The following is an 18,521-nucleotide window of genomic DNA, read 5'->3' on the forward strand; positions in this document are numbered from 1 at the left end:
AAAAATTTAAGATATTTAAGAATAGAGTTGAGAATGAATTTGGTGTTAAGATTAAATGTTTAAGATTAGATAGAGGTGGAGAGTTTACTTCCAAAGAGTTCAACATGTTTTGTGAAGAAAATTATATTAAGAGACAATTATCATCACCCAAGACCCCTAAGAAGAATGTGATAGCAGAAAGGAGAAACATATCAGTTTGAAGAGAGGCAATCAGTATAGTAGTATACACTATGAACAAAGTACATATGAAAAAAGGTATGAATAAGACTCCTTCTAAATTTTGGTTTGCTCATACACCTTCAATAAATTTTGATTGTTATTCCTTGGGGGAGTATCCTAAAGCGTTGGAGAGAAAGTAACATGATCGTGTTTGTCATTGATGACAACATACTATGGTTTCTGAGAAGACTATGAGAGTAGAAGACAAAGATCAAGGTCATACAAATAGAGGTTTGATGTTCAAGTGAAGCGTGGTTAAGGAAATGTTCAATATTGTGTCTTGATGTCAAGGCTAAGTGTGTATAAAGTAAGTCGCAGACATACAGAAGATGGGTTTGTTTTATAGAAAACATTACAGAGACAAGGAACTTGATAAGCATTTTTTAATGATTGGATTGTATAGATCCTAACAAACATAGAATAGTGATGTGTGAAATTATATAGTGATAGAGGAAAGTATAATGATGATGGCAACAAGCATGCAAGGTCTAGAGTCACACGTGTGAGGAGTTGTAAAGACTATGAGTTGACAACATTATGTGATTGCAAAATAAAAAATTATCTTAATGTGGTCCTATTATAATTTATTGGGAAAGCCTCAAGACCAACTCAAGGAATTTATTTAAGGAGAAGATATAAAGGAAGGATATTTTACTTGTGGTAAAGTGTGTGTAACAAGATCAGAAGGAGAAGAATCCTTGTTGACAAGATAGAAAAAGAAGGAAAAGTACAATTCATTTTTATTAGTCTACAAGGAACAAGACAAAGATCATTTGGATAGTGGGTTCATTGGTCTTGCCCCAAAAACTGTTTGGACAGTGGGTCCATCTACCTTCCACAACTCCTAATAAGGTTGGAATCTCCTTACAGGGATTCAAAGTCTCCTAACATGGACTGATATGTACTAAATGTATTTCATAGACTCCTAACAAGGTCCATCCTCTAACAAGGAATATTTATATTAGTACATCATCTTGTGGATATCATCCCCACCATGTTTGCCCTTTGATCAAAGGTTTCCCTAGTTAACATATCTGGTGTTATTGTGTATGAGTATCTTGTTATGGTTGTTGATTATATTGCTCATATGGTTAAGGATTTATAAGTTTGATAACTAATTCACCGTTGCTCCCCCCTTCTCTCAGTTATATTGGTGGACTATATATTTTAACGCTAACATTACCCTCCAAAAAAGAGAAAATCTCTTCCATATAGGTCGTCTGGACTCCCATGTTGACAACATAAATGATCAACACTCCACTTCTAGAATTGCTTATGAGACCACCCTCCCTAGCACGACCAAGGTTTCTAGTAGAAGAGCCAATGAAATTTAGTTCAACCCATCCCATGTCGAAGGCGGGCTAGGAGGTGAGTTGTTTGTATTTTTATGCTAGGCAGTACTATGTTGGTATTTATCAGCTCTATCTACCAACAGTTTAATTTAAAAAGTTCTTTTATGAGAAATTAGATATTAGCTTTATGAACTTTAATAAAGCAAATTTCTAAAAAGTCAACAAGTACATTCTTATCTTTGGTAACATCTTGATGGTTATCCCTAAGTGCATAAAGGGTGAAATTACTAATCTTGATTGAGAATTTATTTACTTAGATTTCAACACTTTAGTACATCTATCACACTAAAATTTACGAATTGAAAAAGAAATCATAATTTGTTTCAAGACTACTTATCATGTATAAGAAGTGATTTCAAAATTATTTTATACATTTTTTCAAATTTGTACTGCCTCCTTACCTTTGGTAACACCTTGATAGTTAAGCTTACCTGCATCAAAAGTGATTTTTTTTTTTTTCTAAATAAGACATTATTTACTCAAATTGAAAAGCTTTAATACTTCTATCATAGTCAAATCTAGGAATTGCAGAAGAAAACATAATTTGCCAAAAGACTCAAGCTAATAACAAAAGAAGTGCTTTCAAGATTATTTTTTACATTGCTGGAAATTTGCATCTTCTTGTTTTTCAATCATCACAAAATTTGAGAGAAAGCATATTAAAAAAAATGTCACAAAGACACTAAAGACATAAGTCTTGCAGTTGTTTAAACTTCCATTACAAACACCCTCTAACACCTTACCCACCCATACATCAAAATTCTTGCAAGATACTCCATGAAAAGCCACGACTAAATCAACAATAAATAAGAATCAACGAGCAAATAGAGTGAGAAGATTAAGAAAAAAGATGCATACCATTTTCATATTGAATCCACCATATTTGATAGGGGAGATTTCTTCCTTTGTCTTGTCTTCATCTTGAAATTCTTCTGCATCTTTAGATGATGTCATTGTCTTCTATGCCAAGAAGCCAGCAAGAACTGCGGAGAAGAAAATCAGAAGTATTCTCATTGGACACATTTTTCCCTACCATTTTATCTTCACTTCACCGAAATCAACAAATTTTTCCTCTGATTTAGAAGGAAATTCACTCCAATTGCTCTGGAAATGTTGTTTGTGGTGAAGCAATGAGATAATTGCCACTGCAATAATTCCGAGCAAGGAAGTTGTCATATTCATTTTAAAACTAGTTTTTCTAGGGTTTCTTGCATTGCAATTATGGTTGCGAATAGCCCACCCGTCTGCTTATGGTTATCCATTAAGGCCGACAAACGCATAGCTTAAAAGGTCAAAGAAAATAGGCGTGTGCCACACCAAACGACAGTGGGAATCATTCAAAAATAACGCGATGGGACCCTTTTTAGAAAGTAATAATGTATAGGATTTGAAAGTGAAATATATATAAAAATTTGATAACTGGCTTGTTGTAGAGAACTAGAACACTCTTCTTCAATGCTTGGTGCGCTTTTATTTTATTGATTGAAAGTATGTTATTAGGTTGAAATTGACTTTAAAATAAAATAAATAAAATTTGACATTGTAATGAAGTTAGAATTTGTTTTATTTGAAATGGCTATTCTATACTAGAAATAAATGACTTTTAGGTGTTTTAAAATGAAGTACAAGTCTTAAGGTTGAAATATTTTTGGCTAAGAGTTAAGTAATTGGGGATATCTATCTTATTGAATTATCTTAATTCACGATCTCAAGCTCATCCCTTATGATAATGTGACTTTGTCTTCAACAAGACTTGGTTCTTGTGGCCTCATATAGAACTATTCAACTCACTAGCATATGAAGGGTCAATTGACTAATGAAGTTTTTCTATTGTTATTGTTGCATCATCATGATATCATCTCTTCTAACAATCAATAAGTTGTGCTACCAATCATGAATCTCTTGTCCACCTCTCATCTCCTTCTTTGATCTACAATATATCATTATCAACACTAATTAGAGTTTACATTCAACCTCACAACACGTCAACAACCTACATATATAGAAATATTGTTGAAGAGATGATGTCATATCACACCAAAGTCACATTGCCAAACATAACATATTTACTATCATCTCAACACACATGAGTAAAAACATGGACACCAAGTAGATGACCATCCATAAAAAAAAAAAGAATATCACCGACTATTAACTATCCATACAAACTTCTACATCCTATATTCAATAGCTTACCAAGACATCATCATATCCCACCTTCAATAAGCTCTCCACATTCAAAAATGGATATTAACAATAACAGAAAGTGGAAGATTAACATCATGATCACATTCTTTGACATCAGCAATAGCAACACAAGACATATTGCCAATGATCTCCTAATTGTTGTAGTGCTTGCCCTAGGTTGCATTTTTCTATTTGTTGCCGAACTCTTTCTTGGTGTATTTTCTATTAATTAAGTCTAATTAAAAAAATTAATTAATAATTTAATTTAATGGAAAATTAATAAGATAATTTAATATTTTATTTTATTTAATTAATTGAGAAATTAATTAAATAAAAGAATTAAATTTGGAGATAAAAGTTATAAGTTTAAAGATGGAATGTGATAATATTTATTTAATTTAATAATAATATATTTAGAGTTTATTTTTAAATAAATGCTAAATAATATTATTATTTAAGTTAATAAATATTTTATTTAAGTTTCAAAAATAAAGTTTAAGGTGGAAAAGAAATTGAACTTTTAAATTTCATGACCACATGATAAGTGCATGAAATTTAGAATTAATAAATTAAATTAAAAAGAGTAAAGTGATTATTAAATAAATTTATGTGCATTATTTTAATATTTATTCACATAGGAGTATGCAAACTCTCGAGAGTTGTCATGTAGACAACACAAGAGTCTGCACTCTAATTATGCACGTGTTGTCTACACTTAGGAGTTAGCATATTATTTGAGCACATGGTGTCTATAACATTCTAAACACCTCATCATGTTTATCTTCTTATTGTGGAAGATATGTTCTTAGTTGTCATGCTTATCTCCTAGTTCTTTCTAAAAATATTCTAGATGCATCTTAGAGGCCTTTATATAGAGGATCTCCTAGTATGCTTCTACATCCTCATATGCTTCTACAAGCACTCCTAGTCACTTGGGGGGGGAGGTTTTGGTTCCTGGAGGAATTGTGAATGTTGGAGAAGGAAGGAATTTTTAGAAAGGACAAGGTTCTAAGAGGAGGAGCTTCTCTACAATTTTCTAAGACATAGTGAATTAGCATCAATGTCCAGGTAGGCACTCATGATTATTTCACATATTTTACTATGCTCTTTCTCTTCCTATCTTCATCGTGTCTATTATGTGTGTCTGAATAATTCTCTATGAATGAATCTTTAATTTTGTAATTTGGAATTTGGGCATGCATATTGTTTCATCCAGTTATAGGAATTAAAAATATTGTTGCAATCTCCCCTAGTAGAATCAAGATTTGGAAATTGATTCGGGTTTGGGTTTGAATTAAAATAGAATCTTATTATTATGCATTAGTTTTATATGATTTATTAACTAATCTAATTTAATTTAATTTAATTAAGATTAGTTAATAGTAGAAGAAGTGTAATTAATTATTAGTCAATTTAAATAAATAGATTTTTAAATGAGGGCAAAGTAATAGAAAAGAGATATTAATAAATGTTTTGTGGAATTAAATAATTGAATTATTAATGAGATTGATTTTACTTGAAATCAATGAAGATTATTTTAAATAAATGATTGCCTTGGAGTGTTTTAAGGAATTTGCAAATTAACTATTTAAAAGAAGATAAGTATTATTCTAGAGATTTGAATAATGGGAGATGCTCTTGGAATTAAGGGAGTTTCATTTAATTATTAGTAACATTGATTTTAGAAAAATAATGCAATGATTTTATTAAAAGTCAATGGGAATTAGTTTAATGATTTAAATATGTAAATAATTATCTTTTGACTATTTTAGACAATTGTTTAAAATAATGGAGGGATAATTTTATGTTTTATTTGAAAAGATAAATGGGTTGACTTAGAGATTAAACAGAGAATCTTATACACTTGAAATATACTTGAAATAAAATATGAAAACCTCATGTTTGGCTTAACCATGTGATTGCAAAAGAAAACTAAAACATGTGTTTGTTCCTCTATGATGTTTGTTATTTGAATATCCGGATGAGTTTAATTATTGGGGTGAATGAAGAATACTTTTACCTAGAATATACTTTGAAATGAAAATTGAAACCTCTTACTTGGCATAACCATGTATTTGCATCTTGATTATCTTTAGAAATTGAATGGGGTAATTTTGTATTATATTTGAGCAATGGAATGAGTTAAACCATATCGAGTAAGATGTACCTCTTTAAATTTGAAAGCTCACACTAAAGTGAAAATTGGAACTTTACTATAAATTGACATTGTGTGTTCAGAGCTAAACACAAACATGAAACTTACATTGTGGTATGTATATTGTTTTTGTTTTGGGATTTTGGGGTAGACTGGATTGTTGACCAGTATTAGGATGTTACCAAAGGCTCGGGGGTTATGTGTTTGCGATGGCATGTTGATGTTATTTGATCTCGATCTTTCTAAACCCAACCATGGTAATGTGATGGTGTGCTCTATGAGATGTTTGTATTTACTGATTGTTATTGCTTTCTAGTCTTCTTGTGTGAAGCTAAGGTGTATGTATTTGAGATACATGACTTAACCATTTTTGAGTCATCAATTAGTTGTACTTGGATTACTTTTCGATCACCTTGATGGGACTAAAGTGTTTGTTTTTTTATCTTGATGATGTCATGTTGTGACATGTTTGACTTGACCATTTTGGAGTCTTCGATCAGTATTATTCTGAGATAGTTTTTGGTTGCTCGTGGAGAACCAATGAATATTATAGATTATCATTTAATGCCTTTCAGTTGCATGTAAAGAACTATTGTGAGTATTATGATTGTCTTTTGTTGCATTTTAGTTAATCGTGGAGAGCTGATGTGAATATTGTGGATTATCTCTTGATGTTTTCTAGTCATTTGTTTAGAACTGAGATGATTTCATATGGCTCTTTGATTTGTGATTTTCATGAAACTTGGCCAAACTAGGGTATACACTTGAGGTTTTGTGAGATATCCTTTATACTATTTATGTGGCTGGATTTCATGATATGTCCTATGATTCAAATTGGATATTATATTTATGAGGTTTACTTTGTGGAGCATTTATGTGTACTTGGGTGGAAGTACCAACTTATTTTCAAGTTGCCTATTAAATAACTGAGTTTGATTATTGTGAATGTTGTGGTATGGGACACAACTGTGTTTTATGTTCTTAAAAGAGGTTGTCTAGGTACATGTCTTTGGGAGCGGCTTGCAGTAGGGGTCCGGGGCCCAAAGTGGTCAGTACTAGGGTAACCTATTGCAAGTTATGCAATAAGTGATAATCTAGTAATTAATAGTTTTGGGGAAACACACTAAAAAGATAATTTAGAGATATTTGACCCACCCATGCCTTAAGTGCTTGTATAGACTAAGGATGGGAATGGGATGATTGCCTTGTCTTCATGAGAGGGCTTTTTAGTTCCACATGTGCCACGTTGAGGGTCCGGGGTTCAGAGTAACCAGTCTAGGGTAACTCATCGCTTGAGGGTCTGGGGTCTATTGAGAGACTAGTCTAGGGTAACTCAAGCAGCCATGTGATGACACTCCCTAGAATGTAGCCTGAGTCTCCTCTATAGAGTTTGTGTGTACCTCTGGTGGGGTACTTATTGTTGGATGTCTTTATTGTGGTTATTCACTTTCATTGATGATGATTGGTGATTTTTGGTTGATGTACTCTTGACATGTGGATTTTGACTTGAGCCTATCTCCTCCAGTGCATTCTTTGTTGGTTTTCTTTACCTTCCTTCTATTCTTGGATCATTAGGTTGGATGTTATTTGCTAACACGATTCTTTAATTTGATGATTAGCATGTGATAGATGATGCTATTTACTTATAGAATCATCCTATGCTTTATTTTGCATGGTTAGATTTATTATGTATATGTTGTAGCATGTTATATTCCTTTTTGCATATGATGTAGTATGTTTTAGGAGTGACATCCCTACTATGGTAATGTCGATGATCTCTTTGGTGACTTGGGATTTTACACGTAGAGGGATGGCTAGGGCCCACAATGGTCTAACTATTAACGGTTGGGAGGAATCGCGTACTTAGATAATTGTGTTTGTGATGGATGGTTATCTTTTACGATGGTTGTTATATCTTTATTGATGGATGGATGTATCATGTATGTTAATGGTTTCATTTACTTTATTGCACTAGTATCATGGATTCGATGAGGATGATGTATCTTTATTTTTACATATGTATATTCTTTTTAGTTTTTCATACCCTGTGACATGTACTGTGGATGATTGAGCATTCCAAATTTAATTGCCAAGAGGCATTTGGAACAAATGTATATTATGGACATTGGACTTTTCATTATTCTTTCATATGGATTTGGTATTAGATGGAATCAATATTAGTTAATTTAAACGTGATTTAATGTTAAGGGATCCTTAAGGAATGTAACATGTTATGTATGTTTATTTATACTTTTAGTTGAATGTTGTTATTGCTTCCGCTACTATGTGTATGTTGTGAGTGGTTTAACTTTCATGTTTAAAAAGAAAAAAATTATTTGGCAAACTTAGTAAAAATTTAGGTTAATTCTTTTGGATCCCTTGGTGGGGCGTTAAGTTATGAATGGCTTGTGCACCGACTGAGTGTATCCCTAGAGCAATGAGATATTCTAAATCTACCTTCAGCCGATCCCTCTTTTTCCCCTCCAACATTTGCAGCTCCTCCAAGAACCGAACCGACCCCCAACTACTAGGAGTGCTTGTAGAAGCATATGAGGATGTCCATATACACTAGGAGAACCTCTATATAAAGGCCTCCTTCAGTATTATCATTCATGTAGGCTTCCAGGAGTAAGCCTAATTCTGGGGGGGTGGATGTAGTGCCTACCCTAGTTTGCATTCTGCTATTATTGCCGAACTCTTTCTTGGTGTATTTTCTATTAATTAAGTCTAATTAAAAGATTTAATTAATTATGTAATTAAATGGAAAATTAATATGATATTTTAATATTTATTTTTATTTAATTAATTGAGAAATTAATTAAATAAAAATAATTAAATTTGAAGATAAAAGTTATAAGTTTAAATTTGGAACGTGATAATACTTATTTAATTTAATAACGACATATTTAGAGTTCATTTTTAAATAAATGCTAAATAATATTATTATTTAAGTTAGTAAATATTTTATCAATTAAATTTTGAAAATAAATTTAAAAGTGGAAAAGATATTAAAATTATTAAAAGATTTTAGATCGCATGATGCATGCATGTGATAAAAATATATTAAGATAAAACAAGTGGATTTTATAATATTGCCAATGATCTTCTAATTGCCAACAAATAGAAGATCGACACCAATGACAACACTAACTACTAATACATGACATATGTACAAACCCTGCTACCTCAAATTTTTAGGCCTAGCACTTTATATAGGGATTAAAAATGAAGAAAGATGAAATTCATTAAGCGAGGAAATGGGATTAAGTCTCCCACAAGAATAAAAAATCAATATAAGATGAAATAATGAACACATATAAAATATATCCAAATGAAACTAGAAATACAAGGTTAATTTATTTTTTGCATCAACTACATTAAACACTCATAAGGTAACTAAATTGAACTTGTGGAAACTAAGAGGGAATTTTTTTCTATTATGAAGGGAAATATCTTTTAATCTTTTGAATTGACTAGGTATGGAAATAAATAACATGATTATCTTGACTCTAGTCCATAGTTTGATACAAGATTTGACAAGAGTGTTGATGTAAACTGGTTTTAATGGTGATTCACTTTTGGTCATTTATAATTTAAATTATTCAATATTAACAAATATATTTCTTAAAAAATGATTTTATAGGAAAAGGTGATAGAAAGGAATTATAATTATTCTTCTAAATTCTATCAAAATAAAAGCGAATGCAGTTGATGATCAAGAATAATGATGAATGTTCTAGTACTGATTTGAAGAGATTTTCTATAGAGATAGGTCTTCATAAGGAGTTTCATGGATTACGGTAGGATTTATTCATTAAGAATGTTCAAGATGGTGAGACATAGGGGTACTCAAGCAAGGGTTTTAATCTAGCTAGGTTGGAAAATTTGCCAAACTTTTTTCCTTTAAAATTAAAAATTTCATTTTGGGTTTGCCTCTTGGTTAGTTACTCCTTAATAGATGATGTGATAGGTGAGTTATGAAGATGGTAGCTAGTATTTTAGAAAGATTTTGTGGTGTTATTAAGATTTTAGATGAATAAAGTGAAAGTATTATCATGTGTGGGTGGTGAATGTTGGTACTAATACAATGGGTGTATGACCATTATGGGATATGAATATAGTAATAATTAATTACTATATGTGGGTGGTGAATAAAATACAATTTCAATGCAAAGTGTGACTTGATATGGATGATTTCTCATATGCAAACAACTAGTGAATACATAGATAGCAGGTGAGTTGGCATTATTTATGCTAGGTGGTACTATGCTGATACTTTTTGTGCTAGTTAGTAGTATATGACTAAGTGTCTCATCTAGTTTAAGGAGAAACAAACGTCTCAAATAAATCATGAAATTCCTAGGTAAGTCAAGGAAGGGAATACACCTTAAATAAAATTTTCCTAGAGGCCTTTAGGCCACCAAAAATAGTGCCATATTTTTTCAACTCTATTTCCCAAATCATTGCAAATGCATGTATGAGAATCATCCATGTAGACTTAAGTGAAGAAAATGGCTAAAAATTCAATAAGTACATCCCAACATTTGGTAGCACCTTGATGGTTAGGACTAAGAACATTATGACTGACATTAATAATTCTAAAGAAGAGTCTCTTTTACTATAGTTTAAACATTTTAGTTCTTTAGTAACAATAAAATTAAGTAATTTTACAAGCAATCATAATTTTCTTCAAGACTTCTAATTTAAAAGAAGTGATTTAACAAATATTTTATAAATATTATTTCAAATTTACATCTCCTTATTTTTAAACCATCACAAATTTTGAAAGAAAGCATTATAAAAAAAGGTCAAAAGATACTAAAGGAAAAAGGCTTGTATCCTTGTAAACTTCCATTAAAATCACCCACTAACATCTTACCCGCTTAGACTAAAATTCTTACAAGATAGAATCGTTCTTTGACTAAATTAGAAAACTAATATAGCTACCCTTATCATCAAAATGAAATATTATGGCCCCTGTTTAGATAGTTAAAATGTTTTTGTACATGGAAAAAATGCTCTTTAACATGTAATATTGTTTTGCAATTTTCTTTTATTTTGAACATCCCAAATTTGTTATGGTTTTACTTTTGAGGCATCCACTCCTCGATAGGCGATTATGGAAATGATTATGAAGATGGAGCTAGTGTTTTAGAAGGAAGTGTTTTAGAAGGAACTGCGGTGCTATGAATATTTCGAGATGAATAAAGTGAAAGTATTATCATATGTGGGTGGTGAATGATAGTATTAATGCAATGTGAGTAGGAGCATTGTGGGAAATGAATAAAGTACAAATAATTATCACATGTGTGTCGTGAATGCAATGCAATAACTAGTGTTTTAGAAGGAAGTGTTTTAGAAGGAACTGCGGTGCTATGAATATTTCGAGATGAATAAAGTGAAAGTATTATCATATGTGGGTGGTGAATGATAGTATTAATGCAATGTGAGTAGGAGCATTGTGGGAAATGAATAAAGTACAAATAATTATCACATGTGTGTCGTGAATGCAATGCAATAAATAATGCAAAGTTGCTTGATGTGGATGGTTCTTCATATGTAAACAACTAGTGGGAATGGGGATATCACGCGAGTTGGCGGTACTATGTTGGTATGTTTTGTGCGAGTTGGTAGTATGTGAGTAAGTAAATCCTCTTGTTTAAGGAGCAACAAACCTCTAGTGAATATCATAATATATCTCGACAAATTGAGGAAGAAGGGAATACACAAAGAAAATCTTATTCCAGGCTTATAGGCCACTAACAATGGTGTCAAAAATTATCATTTCTATTTGCAAGAATTTTACAAACACATGTATGAAAATTTAGATTTTAGTCATGTGGAGATTAGTGAAGGAAATGGCTAAAAAGTTAACACATGCATCCTTACCTTTGATAACATATCGATGATTACTCTTCTTAAACATCACACACTAATGGAAAAATTAAGCTTGGAAAAATAAGTCAACTTCAATTATTTAACACTTTCAGCCTATAAAGTGGTCAGCCTTAAACATCATACACTAAGCAAAAAATTAGGCTTTAAAAAAGTAAATCAACTTTGACTATTTAACACTTTTAGCATAGGAATCAATAATTCTTAATAAGACTTTATTCAATCAGATTTTAGTGCTTCTATCACAATCAAATCTAATTAGGAATTGCAGAAGCAATCATAATTTGCCACAAGACCGGTAATCACAGAAGAAGTGCTTTCAAGATTATTTTGTACATTTTGTTTCGAAGTTGCACCTCATTTTTAAACAATCTCAAATTTTGAGAGAAAGCATATAAAAAAATGTTAAAAAGGCGTGCAACCGTTTAAACTTCATTACAAACGCCTACCAATACCTTACGTCCATACATCAAAATTATTACAAGATACAATCATTCTATGAAAAAAGTACAAAAGGAATAGAGCTGCCCATATCATCAAAATGAAATATCATGGCCCATGTTTGGATAGTTAGTATGACTTCATAGATGAGAAACGCTCTACCAAAGTGCAATATTGTCTCCCTCTACGAGGATCTAAAAGTCACCCATGTTACAAAGTAGTTTTGAGTCATGTTGGGCTCTTTCTCTTGTCCACCAGATTTCTCCATAGATACTTTCCACTTGCCATATCCAACATTATCCAACAGAGGCTTCCAACTTTCTCACGGGCCTGCATGACAAGCCACGAGCAAATCAGTAAATAAGAATCAATGAACAAATAGAGTGAGAAGATTTAGAACAAAGATGCAAAGCCATCATGAGTAAATCAATAAAATAAGAATCAACGAACAAATAGAGTAAGAAGATTAAGAAAAAACATGCATACCATTTTCATATTGAATCCACCATATGTGATAATGGAGATTTCTTCCTTTGCCTTGTCTTCATCTTGAAATTCTTCTGCATCTTTAGATGATGACATTGTCTTCCATGCCAAGAAGCCAGCCAGAATTGCGGAGAAGAAAATCAGAAGTATTCTCATTGGACACATTTTGCCCTACAATTTTCTCTTCACTTCACCAAAATCAACAAATCTTCTCTCTGATTTTGAAGGGAATTCACTCCAAATGCTCTGCAAATGTTGTTTGTGGTGAAGCGTTTTCATAATGCGATCAGATTGGCATGGTTTTTGCTCGGTCAACATTGGAATAATTCTAAGCTAGGAAGTTGTCACATCCATTTTAAAACTAGTTTTTCTAGGGTTTCTTGCATTGCAATTATGGTTGCGAATAGTCCACATGTCTGCTTGTGGTCATCCATTAAGGCTGCCAAACGCGTAGTTTAAAAGGTCAAAGAAAGCAACAGCTGCTGTCCCACCAAACGAACAGTGGGAATCATGCCAAGACAACGTGGTTGGCACCATTTGTTTTAATAGAAAGTAATAATGTATAGAATTTAAAAGCGAAATATAGATACATATTTGTTGGAACCAGCTTGTTGAAGGGACGTATAACTCTTTTTTCCAATGTTTGTTGGGCTTTTCTTGAATTGATTGAAAGGATGGTGTTAGGTAAAGATTGACTTTTAAATAAAAATATACATGGTATTCTTTTAAGAAGATATTGACTTTGTAATGAGCTTTAGATTGTTCTATTTTGAATGGTGAATTTTATATATATATATATATATATATATATATATATATATATATATATATATATATATATATATATATATATATATATATATATAAAACTGTTAGTTATTTAATAAAGGAGTAAAGGGGTAAATTTCTTTGGGGTCAAGGTCGTTTTATCAAATTCTTGTAAGATATGGTCTCAAATTCATTTCTTATGATGATGTGGTCTTACACTTAATAAGAGTTGGTTCTTGGAGGCCTCATACCACTTAATTTTTTGGCATATGAAGGGAAAATTTATTAATAAGGTTTTGTTATTGTTATAAAATTATAAGTTCAAAAAATCACTCATATCAATAACAATACATAACACATATATTTCTATGGTAAAACTTGACAAAATTATACAAAGAGAAAAATTACGAGGAAATATGTTTCCTATATTATTTCTCGGGATTTTTCATAGTTATGACAATCTCCAAAATGTTCTTGAAAACATGTCTTCGAGTAGCATTTGTAGAGTCCTAATTGAAGATAACTTACTAAATATAGTAAGTATGACTAGTGTTGCTACATGTTTGATACATGAGGAAATTATTATTTATTGTAAGTTTCCTAACAACACTTGTTATTTAAAGAAAGTTTTGAAAAAATTGTGCACCTACCAACATACTAAATGACTAACTATCACTAATAGAATAACATACTCAATGAGATTGAGATCCATCATGACTTTTGAACAATTTAATCATTGATACATTTGAAAAGGATTGAAATGTTTGAAATGGGATTGGTTTTTATTGTTTATCTTTATAACATATCATTTGCATTACAATAATTTAATTGGTTTTGTAGAAAGAATATACATCTAGATGAGAATTCTAGGAACACAAGAACATCTAAGCATAAGTTATCTATGATTATTTTCCAAGTTATTTTAATTTAAGGGTTGATCAAGTAGAATTCCTTCTCCTCACAATAATCCTCAAATAGAATTGTTGAATAGCATGCGTCTATATATTAGAGAGTGTGGAAGTAATAGAGATGAGTTGGTGAAACATTAAAGAAAGTAGATCAAGTTGATAGGTGAAAAACTTGACTTTGTACATTTTGGAGTAGTCAAAACAAAGATATACTTGTGATTAGATCTTGAGTGTCCACAATTGGTTCTTATTGTTGGTCAAAGTACATCTTTTTTTTCCTCAAGAGTTATTTGATTATATATTTCAATAAAACCAAAGAAAAGATGTTCTTAGTTTTGATGTCATAACCATATCTTCCTTCACATTTAATATTAAATATGTTAACCAAAATTTATTATTTATTAATTTTAATTTATTTGTACTTTTATATTTACATCTTTTTGGGCTAGCCTTGTTAGCTATGGTTATTTTCATTATATTTTTTACATTAGATACTTACGATGAATATTAAACCAAATTAATTCTATTGTAGTATACAAAAGTGAGATCCCTTGAAAATTACAAATAGATATAATAATTTTTTATTTTATTTTTTGTATTTATTATAAAGATTAAACCAAATTAACTCTACTGCAATATACAAAAAAAGAATTTTAGTACCAAGATATATGAAATAGATGTTTTGTGTGCTTGTGCCTTATTTAAGACTAATGAAATCCTTTTTTTTTCCCTTATGTAATAATTTTCTTCCGTTATAAAATAATAAAAATAAAGTCCTAGATAGTGTTTGAACACAACATCAAGTGCTTGAAATGGACGCTTCTTTAGTCCCCATGCATTATAGCATAGAAAGTTGCAAATGAAGGCAATGAGTAGGTATTAATGTGGGAGGAAAAAATATTTAACAAAACTGAGATATATGAAAATCCAATTTCGAGAACAAGTTAACCTTATTTTCTAGAATATTCTGAGTGGCAACCTATGTTTAGCCGACAAAAGTAAATGTCAAGTAATTCCGATTAAAAGATACTCTATTACAACGAACCTTCTCTCGGAACCGTTATCCTCCTCTCTTAGAGACCACGTTACCCGCTTAAACAAATTTAGCCTACTGGTTTTTTCCTTTATAGATAGAGGAAAATTTCTTCGCATGGAATTAGTCATGTATTCAATATGGGATTGTTTTTTTCATTTTTAGCATTCCGAGTATAGATTAAGAACAATTAAATTTGATTTGGTCAAAAGGTTTAAGTGTTTTTTTTTCAGCTTATGAAAACATAGCTATATTTTGATCATGTGATTTTTAGGAAGATATGTTTTTTTGTTTTTCTTGTTTTGGTGTAATCTTTTATCATGATTGTTATTCTTTTGTTTATTATTAGTATTAGTACTATTATGCCATTTTTGGATCACTCACGTTAACTAGTCATTAAATAAATTACTACTCTACCAATTAAAATTTATTTCATTTGATATTTTTTATAAATATTATGTTTGTGAAATATACATGTCAATTTTTTGAACTGTATAATTTATATATAATAATTTTTTAACTTTTGATTGGACGAATGAATTAGAGTCTTATATGGAGATTTGTAAGTTCAAAAATATTTGAATTTATCTCTAATTGTTCATATTTTAACACATTTGTAATCTATGTACATTAAATTTATATTTTAAAACTTTAATTATTGTATATCAATTTCAAGATAAAAATTTATACACTATAATAATATAATAAATAATTTGATTTTCATACTTTTAACCATTATAAAAGTTTTTCTTGAATTATAAACAAACACATTGAAATTTTCTTTTTAAAGATTTTAAATATTTAGTCTAATTCTTAGTTGAGTGTTATTCAATTCAATTTTTATTAATTAGTGATCTTGTGAAAAAATATTATTCTACTTATATAATATACTAAATTTACATATATAATTAAAATGAATACTATTAAAGGCAAGCACTAAGCCACTATGTGACACTTGTTTTGTTGTGATTTTATAGCTTTGTTCAATATAAAAATTATATTTTTTTTTTATTAAAGAGCTTTAAAAGTATATGTGTTTGTGGGAGTCATTTAATTTCATCAATGAGTACAAATTCTCTATTAAGTTTGGTATATTTTAATATATAAAGTTGAAATATTTTTCTATAAAATTTAAATTATTTTTGAGAGTTTGCTATCATTAACCCTTTTTTTTTAAAAAAAATTTATGTTTATTTTATTTAGAATTGTTTAAAGTGGGATAGATTTCATATCAAAAATATGATTGAAATTAATGTACATGCACATCAAGATTTTGGATTGCTTTAGTGATTATTCTTTTGTTTGAATAGATTGTATATATTAGTTAAGTAATGAAATATTTGATTGTTGCAAGGAAATAGAATTACATATTTTTGGATATATCTAAGCTAAAAAAATAACTAATACAAGACAAATAAATAATAAATATCTTATATATGTGAGTTGAAATAGCTTATACATAGTTTTTATATTGGTACAAGGCAGTATAGGCAGCAATGATAAGATTAAACAACAAAAAATGCATATACTACATAAGCCATGAAAAAATGCATATAAACAACAACCTCCATGAGATCAAGATGAATGCAACCATTATTTAAACTACTAATAGATCTTAATGTGTCATCCTCTAATGATTGAGGAGAAGCATTAAGAGTATTAGAGGAACAAATAAGACTTGAAATAACAACCAAATGGTAGTGAAATGAATAGTTGTCTTTTCCAACAGTGTGCTGAGTGAACTCGCGGGGTGATCTTGTATCCCCTGACCCCTTTTTTTTGTGGATATGTATCTTTAATATTTAATTAATATGAAAGGTCTATTCATCAAAACAAAAAAAAACAAAAAATAGCATTACAATGTTGAAATTGAATGAAATTAAATGTCCAAACAACATTTTCACAATTGTAGTTTGCTCTTAAAAGCTATAGAGTTCTTTAGATTTATTAAATTATTCATAAAAAATATTTTTCAATATGTGTTCTACTTTTTAATACATAGGAAAATACTTCACTATTTTAAGCAATTGAAAATGAACATTGACTTATATGGGCAAAAATACCTCAACAAGTGCATTGATAACATTATTCAACAATAATTTTCTCTCTAAAGGTAACTATGATTGTACATAATTGAACCCCAAGAGATGCACAAGATAATTATTTATTTTGGAGTCCTACCTTGGTGTGTGTGGATACACATGGGGAGTGTTCATCTAGAAGATGTAGTTTGGGTTGACTATTGATATATTGCTTTGTGTATCTACAATTTCCTTTATTTTTTTAGCATAAAATATGTCTAATAGTATGTGAATTATTTCTAAAGTTTCAAAGATGTGTTAGGAATGTCTACGTTATCTCTACCTCTTGGTTAGGATTACCTTCATCATAATCATGTTTTTTATGGACAACTTGATAGGACCTATGCTTGTTGATTTCTCTAGCTAACCAATTTGATGTTTTCAAGAAAGCAGATGGTAAATTTAGATGGTCAAACTAATGATATTAAAGATGTGCAAGACTATGTAGATAAGTTTTTCTAGTGTTAAATGAGGAATTACAAATTTGTGGTCAAAATAATGAGAGGTGATGACAATGAGAGCTGATGACATTAATAAGTTGGTTTTCTGAGGCAAAACCTCAAGACTAACTTCATGTTTGGAGATTTTTTAGAGGGCATGTGTTTAAGGCTTTCTCATCTTGATTCATATGTTCATGTACCTTTGGATTCCAATAATTGTTCCTAGGTGAACAACCTCATGGGAAGATTAAAAGATATGGGACCTATGCATTCTTGTTGAGCAACCTCTAAGATTTTAGAAGTTGACTCTTCATATTGTAGAAGAGAAGAGAGAAGCAAAGCATCACTTGCTTGAATAAGGTAAAATGCCAAGATTTTGGAACACTTTAAAATGCATGGGATACTTTAGAAAATTAAATATCAAGGAAAATATTTAGATCATAAATAGGAGGGTCAGACCACTATAATTTAACTATTTAAGCATAAGACATAGACAAAAAAATACAAAGATAACTATATATAAATAATCTTAAATCATAATCTACTTAACAATAAA

At 30.2% G+C, this 18,521-nt stretch overlaps 2 long non-coding RNA genes across 2 annotated transcripts in view; both read right to left on the reverse strand.

The window, feature by feature from the left end:
- The window catches only part of LOC149576434 (uncharacterized), a 32,398-nt gene extending 29,596 nt beyond the window's left edge, over positions 1-2,802 (reverse strand). Inside the window, exons 1-2 of the long non-coding RNA XR_016354291.1 lie at positions 2,430-2,802; positions 1,973-2,002 (exon numbers count right to left, since the gene is read on the reverse strand). This is a non-coding gene — a long non-coding RNA (uncharacterized LOC149576434). The remainder of the gene's footprint in view (positions 1-1,972; positions 2,003-2,429) is intronic.
- A 9,401-nt stretch (positions 2,803-12,203) lies between these two features.
- Positions 12,204-13,069, reverse strand: LOC149576435 (uncharacterized). Its single transcript, XR_016360260.1, has 2 exons — positions 12,736-13,069; positions 12,204-12,579 (listed from the first exon to the last, which is right to left on the reverse strand). It is a non-coding gene; the product is annotated as an uncharacterized LOC149576435 (long non-coding RNA).
- Positions 13,070-18,521: the final 5,452 nt, after the last annotated feature.

This window comes from Cupressus sempervirens, chromosome 1 (assembly GCF_028749045.1).
Source record: "Cupressus sempervirens isolate cs-2001-9-10 chromosome 1, ASM2874904v1, whole genome shotgun sequence".
Classification (NCBI taxonomy): domain Eukaryota; kingdom Viridiplantae; phylum Streptophyta; class Pinopsida; order Cupressales; family Cupressaceae; genus Cupressus; species Cupressus sempervirens.